The sequence below is a fragment of the Callospermophilus lateralis genome, unplaced genomic scaffold (genome assembly GCF_048772815.1).
Source record: "Callospermophilus lateralis isolate mCalLat2 unplaced genomic scaffold, mCalLat2.hap1 Scaffold_73, whole genome shotgun sequence".
NCBI classification, from domain to species: Eukaryota; Metazoa; Chordata; class Mammalia; order Rodentia; family Sciuridae; genus Callospermophilus; species Callospermophilus lateralis.
This window is the reverse complement of record NW_027515346.1, coordinates 8,813,178-8,824,233: the sequence shown is the minus strand read 5'-3', so window position 1 is coordinate 8,824,233 and position 11,056 is coordinate 8,813,178.

Below are 11,056 nucleotides of genomic sequence, written 5' to 3'. Positions count from 1 at the left end.
CTTCCTAAATTCTGGCCACTCTCCAGAATAGGCTCTTGGTTTTGTGTGCAAGATATGTACCACCTCCAATCTCTGTGACATGGCCATGTACTGGATACCTGAAAGGAATGGCCAGCATTTCAGAAAACTCAGATATCAGTGCGACCAGGAAAGTCTGTGGAGAAAACCTGCTTTAGGCCTTTTGCTAACCTATTGTTCTGTTGCCCTGAATATCAGGATGTCTTTGCCTCAGGCCACTTCTTTTGGAAGCCTGAAGAAAACAGTTTTCAAATGGAAATGAAGGGCATCACTTGTGTCTCTTTGCTTAATTGCTTTGGAAAGGGATGTGTCTGAATCAGCCTCATAGCCCTGTGTGAGACTGTGGCTTAGATTCTCAACACCTGATGGATCTAAAGAAAGATCTCATGTGTGCATCCAAAAGCAAAATGGCAAAAAGTTCACTCATTGTGAATGAATTCTCTTACCTTCCTCTGTTAGGATCCTGACCTCCATCAAGTGAGAATAGGGATCCTTTGGGCCAAATGAGTTCTTTAAATCTCAGCATAGGTGCTTGGGTTTCCTCATGACTCAAATTCACATAAAGAATCTAAACCGCAGAGTCAGAAGGCCTCAAATTGGTAAAGCCAAGCAGTATTAATGGCAGGCCTATTTGATCACTCCTGGTTTACAGGAAGTGTGTCCAGGCCACCTTGATGTTAGGCAAATGAGGGGTATAGGAGCTTATTTTGGACACTTTCTTGGGCTGTGCCCCTCATGGAAAACTCCACACAGAAGTTATAAGGAGTGTCTATATGGAAGAAGATGAGAACCATGTGGGAGTGTTTTGGTTTTAATTGTGGTCATTTGTGTGGCGGTTGGAAGAGATGACTCGGTCCACCTGGGCTTGAACTCTGGTGTGATTCCCCTTAGAGACTGAGTTCTGAAACTGATCTCATGAATTGTGTTGTGTTGTGATTTTAGGAGTTCACGTATGAGAGTCGCCCATGGAACCTGAGATCTAGGCCCAGGTTGGATTTCCAAAAAACACTGGGAATCTCAGCCCGGATATTACATAAAATTATTCTTAAAGATTTGGCAGCCATATTTGAGTTTCAAAACACACATGGACCTCACATTGTATATCTCAATGGGCCTGGCTTCATGTGAGGTTTTGGTCACTCTTAGGAAAGCCTTGATTGTGAGAGTGCTCCAGAGCTTTCATTGAAATTAGCTCTTCACCATTTAATGGTTCCTGAATTAATTGAATCCCTCAGAGCCTCAAACTTCATCGGTGAAAAATGGCTAGAAAATTACCATGAAATTTTTGATATTTCCATGATCAGCTGGCACTGGAGAACCTTTGGATGTCCTGTTTCTGATCCTGATTATACCAGACACTGCCTTGATTGACTGGGTTTCATGAAAATGGTGTGGAACAGATATACCAGTAAGTTGGAGCCTGGTGAGTAGTTGGCCTAGACCACTGGTACGCAATTGTGTGATAAAACATCTGTGGTGGGGCCATGTGGATCTGCCATTGGCTTCCAAATGGCTTGTGACTGACATGGTGCAGCCAGCAGACCCATAAATGTAAAGACATCTTGTTATATGGAAAGGATTCAGTGCAATGTTCAGAATCATGTTGCTATTCTAACGGGGGCAATCTACGTGGGATAGAACCTTGGTTGGTGCATTCTCCTGCAGACCCTGACTCACCACACCTTAAAGAACTCCCTCCACCACTGTATTTCATTTTAACTCCTTGTATTTCATGAAGCAAATACCAAACTCTCAGTGGAGGAGCGAGAAACACCACGAAAAGTGCAGGATGACCAAGGGGCTTCACAGTCCACACTGAGAGACACTTAGACCCCAGTAGCCATAGTTTACCTACAAAGAGAGAATTCAGCACTGCTTCCTCATGATCATTGGAAAATAAGAAACATGTCCTCCAGGTCACATAGATGCAGACCCAGCTTTGATGGTCTCTCTACAAAGGAACTAAATCTCCTAACAACATCATATATTTCAAGTGCCCACCCTTAGAGGCAGTTTCTAAAAAAGTACTTAGGCCAGCAGAGCTCCATGTTTGTGGAGTGTTTACCCTGTCCCTTACTTTTTGAAACTCCTCTACTACCTCCAAAGTTGTGAACTCCTGAGCATTTTCCATTCCTCATATATAATCACAGATTTTCTAACTCTTCTCCTCTAATTGTGTCTTACATGAAGAGAAGGTAATGTCAAGGCATTGTTCTGGATGAGAGTGGGAAGATGTTTGTCTAGCACATATTTGCATACACATTGTATTCAATTACCTATTTACCATTAGAAATACTGAATCCCTGACATGAACACATACCCTACTAGACTCTGACTACTAATTCTAATATGATGGAGAAAAATAACACAAACAGAATAGAAATACAAGCAGTTCAGAGGAGGCATGTTTTATAGTTGGAGTTGCCTTTTGCATGATATAGCATAGCAGTTATAAATCTAGTCAATTATTTGTTGAAATAGTTCTCCATGTGTTTTTAAAGTTAACAAATAAGTGAATTTCTGTCCTTCTTTCTCTGTAGCCTATTCAGCACACGTATTTTTATATGCACATATTGAATCCTTCCAGGTACCACACGTACATTCTTGTGAGGTGGCTGACTTGACATATACAAATTGGAAGAAGAGATCACTCCTCCTAAACACTGCTTGAACTGATTATTCAAATGTGAGTGAGCTTCCTAGTTGAACAACATTACACATAAATCCATGTTCAGTAAAATAAATATTTTTGTATCTGTGGATGATATATATTTCATGGTGAATTTCGTTTGCATATATATTGCTATTTTTAATGTCTCTCTCTGTATATATATATATATATATATATATATATATATATATATATATACACAATCTCAATATTTTTCAAAATATGAAATATGTGTCTTATTATACACTCCCTAAACTCTTATAAATTTATTTGATGCTTGGGAGGAAAGATTTTAGAAGGGAAGGGAAGAAGTCACTAAAGAGAATGAGAGTAGGCAGGTAGAATTCAAGGAAGGGGAAATAAGAAAATGGAAAAGAAATGAAAAGACAATAGAAAAAATAGAAAATAAAGAAAGAAAATGAATTTTTTTAAAAAAAATGATAATGATAATATAAAATTTAAATTTAAATTAAAAAAAATAACAAAAAAATTAAAAATTAAAAAAATTAAAAACATTTAAAAAAAGTTAAAGAACAACAACAAAAAATGAAAATGGAAGAAAACAAAAAAAAACAAAAACAAAAACAAAAAAAAACAAATTAAAATAATAATAATAATAATAATAAATGCAGTCATAGATTGCAATAAACTTCTTTTCCAGTAGGTGGAGCTGTGCCCACTGGGCCAAGCTTCTCCTCTCAATAGGTGGGAACCAATCACTGTGCAGCAGCTCTTCCTCCCAGACTGGGTGGGTGTTCAATCCTGAGTGCCTAGGGCCTTCTCTTGTGTTTCCTCAAGCCAGGCCCCGTTCACCTGTGACACTCACCTCAATACTGGCTACATGCCAGGTCTGCTGCTCCTGGGAGCACAGTTTTCATGAACACCTGGGCACACTCTCCCTGTTTGTCTCCCTCAGACCCTAAGTTTGTAGAGCTTGGGCCTGAGAACCCCCAGCAAATTTGCTTGCTCTCCGGAAGCCATGCCCCCGGAAGCTGGAGCAAGAGACCTCAATTGTCAGCACTGGTGGGAGCAGTGGCCTGGAGGTCTGCGCCACAAGTCCCGTGCCACTCCTAATTCCCTTGGTCTGGCTATCGTGCTCAAGGGAGAGCTGGGAGGGGCCCTTAAGATTTCCCCACCAGTTCGCAAATTTATAGGAATTTGTTTCACTTTCAATCACTTCCTGCTTCAGGACACATTTATTCTTCCATGTTTCCTTACTGGTCTTTTCATGAGACTTCTTTCCAAACACATTATTTTCAATTTCCATAATCACTTTTGAAGCAAAACTCACATAAAATTCATGATAAATTATAACTCTGATATTACCATTAGATGTATAACTGGTTGGATTTAATGATTGCATACCAAAATAGGATTTCTTATATATTTTCAGATAAAAATTCAATCCATTATTTAAAGTGGAACGAGTTATATTATTTATTCACAGTATGGTCTATTCATGCATTATCTCTATATTCATAGACACAGTGTACACTTCTTTGTACCCCCAATACTAATTTTTACGTCTTGAAAATATTGCTCCCTGAAATGATGGAAGAAATACTCATGTCACCTGATCTACTTATACATTTAATCACAGAAATATTCGGAACACAAAATGCAAAGGTCACGCTTATGTTTGTACCAAAGTCTAAATGGAAAGTAAACATGGGTTACTAAAAACATCCATGTCCAGGTTGCCTAATGCTCTCAAATGTCAATCCTATTGGTGACTACATATTTGTTTCTTCTTAAGATTATATATTCAAACTCAATCCTACTGAAAATGTCTAATCCTATCCCTCACTTTATACATTGCCTGATTTCATAATGGCTCTATTGCTATCTGTTTCCTACATATTTTTCCCAGTTCATCATTGTGACTGACTCTTCACATGTGCTGACATTTACATTCACACTCTAATCGATAACCTGTTGCAAATAAACTTTTGTTTCTAATCCTATACTCACTCTTCTTTGTAAACCTACCGACTATCTTCCTAATCCTACCGACTATCCTTTTTTTGACTGGATGTTCTCTTCTACGTTCAATCATGCAAGGTACAAGTTCTTATGCCATTGTATATTGATTTATCTGAGACCTCTGTGCAGAATGTAATTCAATCCTAAGTATCACAATCATGGGTCCAATGCCCTTCTGGGCTTCAAATTTTACCTAGATTTATGGTTTCATACTTATATTTCACATATATATTCTTGTAAATATCGCAGTTTCAAATACCATTATTCATTCTGCAGAATGATTCCTAAACCAAATCCAACATGTTATTGACCCTAAACATACTCTGTTCCCTCAATCTAACTTCACAGAAGAGCAGGGACAGAGTTGGTCTTACAATACAGGAATGTAGGGGATCTTCCACCTGCTGAGAACCTCAAAGGTCCACGCAGACATGATCCCTGGAAAAGAGGTAGGCAGCTTGAAGGACCTGAGAGAGCAAAAGTCATCTTCCATGGCAAACAACCTTGTCAGGATGAAGGGGTGTGTCTGAATCAGCCACTTTCTTCTCAATGTAGAGAAGATGGACCAAACCAGGCCTGTGTGGAGAGCTGTTCCCATGTGCTTATGATTGATATACCATTCTAACTTGTGATAGTGTCACAGAAATTAGGGGCAGCCTCCATCTCATGGGACCCTTGGAAGCAACTGTTAGGACAAAGTGTTTGCCAAGGCATTGACCTCATTCAGTTCCTGAAGGAAGTGACCTACCTTACTTGTTTGGTGATGGAACTCTCTGAACTTGGGATCCAGGAAGCCAGGCACCCAGAGCCAGTCCCAGTCCCAGTCCCAGTGGGCTTACTTGTTTAGGTTTAGTTTTACCAATGACAGATTCTGTCTTTCTTGGTACCTACTGATGTGAGGATGGCCAAATGCTAGGAGAGCTCTGAAGACGGGGCTTTCCTGAGTAAGTAGGTAGTGGCTCACTGCTGGCTCCTAACAACTTCACAGAGTTGGCCAAGGAAACCAGATCTGACACAGTACAGGCCATTTTGGGGGAACATAGTATGGCCCGCCAGTCAGAGGACACTCTGGATATTCACAGACTTACTTGGGGGAAGGAGGTGCCTTTGTGTTTGTGGGTGTGAGTTTGTGGTATTGTCTCATTTTCTGAGAATAGGTAGGAAAGGTGGTATGTCTGGTTTGCAGCGGACTGTTTCTAGATAGTCGTTTGACAAGGCGAATGTTTCTATGTCTGTGTATCCCACTGTGTCCGTGATTGTAGACATTAGAAAAGAGAATGCATCAATGTATGTGTCCTGTCTAGTAGAAAGCTTCCCAGCATTCATCCTGCCCAATTTATGACTGGACTGCAGGTTGCCTTATCGATGGTCAACACCTACTATCTTCCTAAGTTCCAGATTTCTTCCTGAATTCTGGCCAATCTGCAGAATAGTCTCATGGTTTTGTGTCCAGGATAGGTATCACCTCAAGCTCTGTCACATGGCTATGTACTGAATAGCTGAAGGTAATGGCGAGCATCTTAGAAAACTCAGATATCAGTGTGACCAGTTAAGTCTCAGTGGAGAAACCATGCTTTGTGCCTTTTTCTTACCTATTTTTTTGTTTCACTGAATGACAGGAAGGTCTTTGCCTCAGGCCACCCCTTTGTGAAGCCTGAAGAAAACAGTTTTTATATGGAAATGAATGGGCATCACCTGTGGCTCTTTGCTTAATTGCTTTGAAAGGGATGTGTCTGAATCAGACTCTTGGCCCTGTGTGAGGCTGTGGCTTTGATTCTCAGCACCGGATGGATCTAAAGAAAAATCCCACGTGTGCATCCAAAACCAAAATGGCAAAATTCAGTGATTGTGGATGATGTCTTTCTCCTTTCTCTATTAGGTTGAAGCCATCCATCAAGTGAGTATAGGGATCCTTTGGGTCAAATAAATTCTTCAAAGCCATGCAGAGGTGCTTGGGTTTTCTCATGATTCCAATTCACATAAAGAATCTAAACCCCACAGTCAGTAGGCCTCAAATTTGAGATGCAGAGCAGTAGTAAAGGCAGGCCTATTTGATCACTCCTGGTTCATGGAAATGGTGTCCAGGCCACCCTGACGTTAGGCAAATGAGCGCCAAGGGAGCTTATTTTGGACACTCTCTTGCACTGCACCCCTCATGGAAATCTCCAGCCAGAGGTTATAATGAGGGTCTATGTGGAAGAAGATGAGGGCCATGTGGGAATGTTTTGAGAGTGAGAGTCCCCCTTGGCAACTGAGATCAAGGCCAAGGCTGGCTTTCGACTGATCACTGGGAATCTCAGGCAGGATATCACATGATTTTATTCTGAAAGACTTGGCAGCCATAGTTGAGATTCAAAACACACATAGACCTCACATTGTAGACCTCAATGGGCCTTGTTTCATGTGACCTTTTGGATACTCTTTGGGAAGCCTTGCCTTTTAGAGTTCTCCAGAGCATTCATTGAAATGAGGTTCCTCAACATTTAATGGTTCCTGAATGAATTGAAACACACAGTGCCTCCAACTTCATCCTTGAAAAGTGGCTACAAAAATACCCTGAAATTTTTGAAACTCCCATGACCAGTTGGCACTGGAGAACCTTTGAATCTCCTGTTGCTGAAAATAAGTGTACCAGACAGTGCCTTGATTGACTGGGTTTCATGAAAATGGTGAAGAACAGAGATGCCAGTAAGTTCAGACTGCTGAGTGGTGGGCCCAGAGCTGTGGTGTGCAGGTGTGTGATTAAATATCTGAGGTGGGGCCATGTGGATCACCAGTTGACTTCCAAATGCCTTGTGGATAACATGGTGCAGCCAGGAGACCCTTATATGTAAAGGCATCTTGTTATATGGAGAGGTTTCAAGGCAATGATCAGAATCAGGTTGATATGGTCAAGGGGAAAGCTATGTGGGATAGAAGCCTGGTTAGTGCATTCTCCTGCAGTCCCTGACCCACCACACGTGACAGAACTCCCTCCAGCACTGTGTCCCACTTGAACTCCTTGTATTTCGTGATGTAAATACCAAACTTTCGGTGCAGCACCAAGAAACACCACCTAAATGGAGGATGACCAAATGGTTTCACAGTCCACACGGGGAGACACTTAGGCCCCAGTGGTCACAGTTTACCTACAAAGAGAGAATTAAGCACTGCTGACTCATGTTCATTGGAAAATAAGAAACCATGCCCTCCAGTCACATAGATGCAGACTCAGCTTTAATGGTCTCACTAGAAAAGAAGCTAAAGCTCCTGATAACAGCATATATTTCAAGTACCCAACCTCAGAGGCAGTTTCTCAAGAAATCTTTAGGCCGGCAGAGCTCTATGTTTGTGGAGTGTTTACCTGTTAGACCAGGATGTAAGAAACAAACACTGACTCGAATTAAAATCAAATTAAAGCAAGCTTATTATTTCCACCAACTGGGCTGCCTCTCCCTCCCAAAATGGCGGGATCAAGAGAGCAACCACATCTTTCCTACAGCCCAGCTTTATAGCCCAGAAAGTTACACAAAAGTGGGGTTACAGATAACAGAACTCTGACAAGCATCACACTAATGGTAGTTTACATTTTTTTTTTTTTTTTGCTAGCCCCAACATCAAAATTTATGAGGACCGTTAGATCCTCAGAGAGGGTCATTGTCTGGCCACGGAAAGCCAATATTTATGAGGTGTGACTAAATTTTCAGAGAGGGCTGCTATCGGGTCAGAGAGCCATGCATGGGTGAGTTCAAGGCATGGGCAGGCATTCCAAGCAGGTTCAGAATTTGCAGTAATTTATAGTAAAGCCAAAATGATGTTTTCATGGCTTTGTTGCAAGATGGCTCCCAATTTTAATAAACGATAAGGTTGGGTCTATCATTCCCCCCTTTTTTTATGTGTCCCTTTCAAATCTTTGATAAGGTAGGGGAAGAGCACTGAGGAAATTTTAATCCCTCGGGTAACAGTCTCCAAATATTTAGAATTCACCGAAAACCGGTCTCCCTGATATTACCTGATTTAATTAATTACTTATATTGATAGTCTATTTATTTTTGGCTCCATTGGTGTAAGTAGAGAGTCATCTCTCATTTTGGCTTTTTTTGAGCTGAGAGAGGGTGAAGTAAGGGTGCATGGTGTGAGGGACATGAGTTGCCTTTTTGAAGTCAGTTGAGGGACATGAGTTGCCTTTTAGAAGTCAATTCGTTTTGAAATCTGGTTGGGGAAGAACAGGTTGTAAAGTCATCTGGAGATGGGTTCTTCTATGAGTGAAACAAAAAACATGAGTACTGAATAAATGTTGCAGCAACTGGAACATGTCACTGTATATAGTTTCCTCACCAATCTTTAATATCCCCAGTTATCAGGACTGTCAACTTAATATTTAACATTTATTGTACAATTGTCCCTCCCCATAAGATACAGTTTAATAATTTAATGTCATCTGATCTTGCAAAATCCTTTCACTAGTATGACCTCTGTGTCTAATAGAGAAACATTTAATTTTGTTACGCAGGGCTGGATAATCGTACTAGCAAACACCAAGCCTACCTGTGTAGGTTAGGAATATCTGTAGGCCTTAAACTAAAAACTTCTGCCTCTGGTAGCTCCTCTTGATAGTCTCTCTTAATAGTTATCAGACATTCCTTTCTGAGAATCCTTCTTTGTAGCCCACAGTCTTACTTATTTTGGGAGGCTAACATAAAGCGTATACCTAAAAATATTATTATTATTATTATTATTATCATTATTATTATTATTATTATATAAAATACCCAGGAATGGCTGTATTTTGCTTTCAACTGTCTTTGCTAAGTGTTTAAGATGAAGCAGTCAAACTGAATTTTGTTTCTATCTATTGTTAAAATTCAGCTGAGCTTTTATGGGAGTCATTCCTGGGGAAACTTGAGAGCAGCTTCTCAGTTCAGCTAGTGCCATTTGCGCTAGGTGGGTCCAGGTCTTCCTTGACCATGTGGCTTCTCTTGGAAGAATCAGGGATGTCTCCCTTCTCTGATGACTCTCCTCTTTGTAGCAAATGCACTGATTGGCTTTATGTTCTCCAGTGGTCTCATTAATCTCCCTGATCAGGAGGTTATGTGGCCCAGAGTTGCAAAGCTCTTAGAGAAGCCCCCTGTTTCCTGGATTCAGACTGACTCAGTGGGAAAGAGCCAAATATTGGTTTTCTTGGCCCTTTTCACTTAAATTTAATTTTAAATACTAATCTGAAACAACCAGCAAATAAATTTTAAGAGCCTGTTAATGTCTATTACTTTATAATAATTTATATTTTATTAATTGCGATCTTATTATTCTGTCTTGTAGGTGATGACTTATTATCTTAAATTAACCCATGTTCTGTTCTTAAAGCAACACTTCTGTAAAACACCAACAGGGAATCATTAGATCACTTATAAGGAAATTACAAAATAAAATTTTTTAGCAAGAGTAAAAATACTTAGTTCATGTAATAGCTACCCTGAATTTTTTGGGTGAGTTATACATTATATTCCCTTTTTGAGATCCTATTAATCTTGACAGAAAAAAAAACCTTTTGAACATAACTTTAAATGAAATAAAATCTGACCTACTGTTTTCGTAGTCATTCTCACATGTAGTAAGATGGGACACAGAGCCTTATCTCAGGTAAGGCAGGGCTCTTTATAAATCTTAAGTGTCTTAGTGCTAAAGCTGATCTTTGTTTTTTAAATATCATTTTACAAGTTTACATAAATTGTTTGAGGTCACATGAACATTAGCTAACAACATATGATATCACTTTTAAAACATGAATTAAAGAACGCCTGGAAGTTTTTAACCTTTACATAGATTAGGGTATCATTAACTTAAAAATATATTTAAATTGTTCCACAATGGAAAAAGTAACATAGAACTTTACATATCTTATTGATAACAGGTAAATAAATCCCCAATATATATTTAATTTACCATACAACTTCAGAACACCAGCTTGATATAATGCGTACTTATAAAGACCTTAGTATATCAATCAGATATCAAACAAAAGTACTCATGAATGAGTAATCCCATATCAAATTTACTTTACTTATTTATCAAAATATTAGAAAAATGTACTGAACAGTGTAAACCATATTTATTGGTTGAAGGAAAAGTCCTAGAACAAAGGCATATCAGACCATTTGTAGACATTAATATTTTATTAGATTTTTGAACACCTAGAAAAACTTGTAAGCTTAAATTTAAAGACATTTATATTTATCTGTTATCCAACTTATAATTGAAACATTTAAATCACGTGAATTAAAGATCTTTGGATCCACTTTTTAAAATTGTTTTTATCAGTGATTTTTTAATATAAGTCTTTATTATATATGTTAATTTGTGTATCATATATATGATATATGGACATATGTATATATATAGACATGC